Source organism: Petaurus breviceps, unplaced genomic scaffold (assembly GCF_028583685.1).
Source record: "Petaurus breviceps papuanus isolate PSGF00001 unplaced genomic scaffold, PetGlider_PUasm1.0 98, whole genome shotgun sequence".
NCBI lineage: Eukaryota > Metazoa > Chordata > Mammalia > Diprotodontia > Petauridae > Petaurus > Petaurus breviceps.
In genome coordinates, this window is record NW_027187460.1 from 44892877 (window position 1) to 44897388 (window position 4512).

General features: G+C 40.7%; 1 pseudogene; it reads left to right on the forward strand.

Annotated features, from left to right (window-relative positions):
• The first annotated feature begins 343 nt into the window (after positions 1-343).
• Positions 344-1610, forward strand: LOC138155968 (glyceraldehyde-3-phosphate dehydrogenase pseudogene; annotated as a pseudogene).
• Positions 1611-4512: the final 2902 nt, after the last annotated feature.

Here is a 4512-nt window from a genome sequence, read left to right on the forward strand (position 1 = left end):
TGTGTTGAATTTAAGGTGGTTACTGGAAATCCACTTCAAGAAGCCTAATAAAGAAATGGAGATATAAAGGAGGTTGGGAATGGATAGGTAGATATGAGAATCATTAGCTTAGAGATGATAAATGAATGCTTGGAAGCTGATATTATCAACAAATGAAATATTATAAAGGAGGAAGAAAGGAGAACACAGGACAGAACCCTATGTGACACCTACTGCTAGTGGGCATGACCTGAAGTTCCAACAAAGGAGACTAAGGAATGGTCATATAGTTAGGAGAACCAGGAAAGAATACCCAGAACTTAAAGAGAATAGAATATCAAGTAGGAAAGAGTGATCAGGCTTTCGGCTTTTCTCCCAAGCTCAGCGCCAGGTTCTGCTGCTTAAGTCGCATCCCTGAAACAAGATGGTGAAGGTCGGAGTCAATGGATTTGGCCGTATTGGGCTCCTGGTGACAAGGGCTGCATTCACCTCAGGTGGAGTGGACATTGTGGCCATCAATGACCCCTTCATTGACCTCAACTACATGGTTTATATGTTTCAATATGATTCCACTCATGGCAAATTCAAGGGCACTGTCAAGGCTGAGAATGGGAAGCTGGTGATCAATGGAAAAGCCATTACCATCTTCCAGGAACAGGATCCCACCAATATTAAATGGGGAGATGCTGGAGCCAAGTATGTTGTAGAGTCCACTGGAGTCTTTACCACCATGGAAAAGGCTGGGGCTCACTTGAAGGGTGGAGCCAAGAGGGTCATCATCTCTGCCCCTTCTGCTGATGCCCCAATGTTCGTGATGGGAGTGAACCATGAGAAATATGATAATTCCCTTAAGATTGTCAGTAATGCTTCTTGCGCTACCAACTGCTTGGCCCCCTTGGCCAAGGTCATTCATGACAACTTTGGCATTGTGAAAGGACTCATGACTACAGTCCATGCCATTACTGCTACCCAGAAGACAGTAGATGGCCCCTCTGGTAAGCTGTGGCATGATGGGGGTGGTGCTGCCCAAAACATCATCCCTGCTTCCACTGGTGCTGCTAAGGCTGTAGGCAAGGTTATACCTGAGCTGAATGGGAAGCTCACAGGCATGGCCTTCTGTGTTCCTACTCCCAATGTATCGGTTGTGGATCTGACCTGCCTCCTAGAGAAACCTGCCAAATATGATGATATCAAGAAGGTGGTGAAGCAAGCATCAGAGGGACCCTTGAAGGGCATCTTGGGCTACACAGAGGACCAGGTTGTATCCTGTGATTTCAACAGCAACACTCTTCTACCTTTGATTCTGGCACTGGTATTGCCCTCAATGACCATTTTGTCAAGCTCATTTCCTGGTATGACAATGAGTATGGTTATAGCAACCATGTAGTAGACCTCATGGTCTACATGGCCTCCAAGGAGTAAAGTGGAAAGCCATGGATCTTCATCCCCAGCCAAAAAGAGGAGATCCACCACTGGGGGGGCCCACATTCCTAACCTGTGTTCCTATACTAGGGATCCAATGTCCCATTCACATCCTTGTTCCAAAGCACCCCTGTAGTAGGGGGAAGAAGCCTAGAGTCCTGTATTGTGTACCATCAATAAAGTCACCATATTCAGTGCAAAAAAAAAAAGAGTGATCAGCAGTCTGTGTCTGCAGACAGGTCAAGAAGGATGAAGATTGTGGCAAATAAGAGACAGTTAATAATGTTGGAAAGAGCAATTTTGGTTACATGATGATTTCAGAAGCCAGACAATAGAAAGTTAAGAAAATAATGAGAGAAAGGGAATCAGAGGCCTTGATTTTTTATAACCTTCTAAAGGAGTTTAGCTACAAAAGGTAGAAGAGATATGGGATGCTATTTCATAGAGATTGATGGATCAAGAGAGTTTGTTGTTTTTCAGGATGAGGAAGGCATGAGCTAGTCCATTAGCAGCCAGTAGGAGACAGGGAGAAATTGAAGATAAGTGGGGGATTAGGGATGGTAGATGAAACTTTATTCTGGAGAAGACAGAATAGAATGTGATCATGTAAGTAGATAGGTTGTCTGGCTAAAAGGGCCACTTCTTCAAGTGAGAAAGGATTGGAGGGGATAGTAGCAGGATGCATTTGAGGGATATAACATGAAAAAGAAGGGATAGGAAAGCTCTTGTTAAATGGCTTCAATTTTTTTTTTTTCAGTAAATTCTTACCTGAGAGAATAGAGGGGTAAAGGGAACCATGGCAGATTTGAGGAGACATGATAAGGTTTGGGCAGTCTGCTGTGGTAAGTAGGATAATAGTTAAATTGCAGGGAATGGGGAGGAGGGAAGTACAAAAAGGATTGCCTCACATCAGTGAGGGCCCAGTAGAGATTATGTGACAAATTAGTATTAAACCTAGTTAGCATAGTTTTGTAATTTTTTTTTTCCGTCTTCATTTAGCAGAATGTGTGTAGGAGTGAAAGCAGAAGATGGTGCACAGTGACCCAAGTATGAAATGCATCAGGGGAAAATCCATGATATGATAAGGGGATAAGGGACTTAAGAGAGAAGGACAGTGAACTGGTTCACCAAGAGATCAAGGTGCAAAGAGGAGGAGAGTATAGGTATCGTAGGGTTGATGTTCCCGGGTGAGAACCTCCATGAATGAAGGTCATGGCATGAATAAAGAGTACAATTTGGTATGAGAAAGCAAATGGAGAGGTGATCAAATATGGGAATTCAGATTTCATGAACATGTAAGAGATGTGTTTGTGGACTATGGCATGATCAAGAGCACGACCACCTTTGTATATAGCTAAATTGGGGTAGAGAAGTAAGTCACGGAAAATGGGAGGTTAGTATTTTAGAGGGAATCTCTCTCTCTCTCTCTCTCTCTCTCTCTCTCTCTCTCTCTCTCTCTCTCTCTCTCTTTCATACCCACATATATATATATACAAATATGTGTATATATATATATATATATAATTTCTAAGTTTAGAAAATGGGAGGTTGGTATGTTAGAGGGAATCTCTCTCTCTCTGTCTCTCTGTCTGTCTCTTTCATACCTACATATATATATATATATACCTATATATGATATCTATAATATTTAATGCCCAAAGGCATCTTAGAGGTCTTCTCATCTGACTACTTGATTTATAGAAGAGGAAATTGAATTCCAGAGAAAAGATGTGATTTGTCCAACATCTAAAAGGTGCTGAGTAGAAGAGTAGGGAATTGTAGCCATGTCCTCTAACTTCAGATATAAGTTCTTCCCATTTCTTTATGCCTTTATCCATAGACATGAATAGATCATTGTCTGAGTGTGTCCCTTTATGAACAACTTGGTAACTGCCCTTCAATATCATAGTTTGATTTCATGAAAGGTACTAGATTATCTTACTATCAATCACTAAAGTCATTAAAACATTCTTTTGCCATAATGTAGGCATTGATCTAGTCCCAGAATCATAGGCCTGTAAGTCCTTCTAAGTCAGGAGCTAGCTGCCTATGGTGAGACAGAAGTGGAATGATATTTTATTGTAAAAAAATTTGTCCTAAATAAAATGTGAAGTATATAAAACTGACTTTAAAGGCTTTTTAGTACTCCCCTTGACTATCTTAGTTAGCCTTCCTTCTCTGAACCCTGCTTTCCCACAGCCTTCCCAGGGAATTATGCTATAGTCAATTATTATCCGTAACTATCAATACTATTGTAGTGTTTATGAATAATAGTTTAAGGATTACTACCTTTCCCAAGTAGATTTATACTTTCATAAAGGGTCTCAGGGGCGGTTCCAATCACAATTTCACAAAACTTATGTGAAAACTAGGTTTATTATAAGAGAAATGAACATATATGTGGGAGCCAAAGAGTTCACAATCTCCACAGAAGTTTTCATATTTATGGCAGTAGGACAAAGAAAGGAGGAAAAAACACAAATCTCCATTGAAAGGTGCTTGACATGAGAGGGGAAAAGGTACGGTAAAGGTAGGAAAAGGATAATATCCTTCCTAAAGAGGAGAAGCAAGGCTATAGCAAAAGCTGTGTTCTTTTCCCTTGGGAACTGCTAAACTATGAAGATAAGGTGGTCTGCTTGTCTACACAGGTCCCAGCTACACAAGCATTTTTCCCAGTCTGGCACAGACTGACTGGCACCTCACTTGACTTCCAAGGACACACAGGGAATCCAGTTTGTGGTAAACAACAAATTATATCAGCTGGGCAGGGGAGGAGAGAAGGGGTTAGTGATTCATCCTTGATTTATTAAAGGCCTCCTGCAATGGAAAATATGGCAACTCAAAAAGACAAGTTTAAGGGACCCTTTAACATTTCTTAACAAGGGAAAATCCTCCAGTACCTTTTCTCACACTCTGCAACCCAGTCAAATTAGGCTTCTTGCTGCCCATTAATAACATATGTTATTATATATGATTAATTAATCATATATAATTATATAATTAATTAATAACATATGATTAATAACACTATATCTTATGACTCTGTAGTTTGTACTGGATGTCCCCCATGCCTGGATCACTCTTGCCTCACCTCTAACTTCCAGAATATCT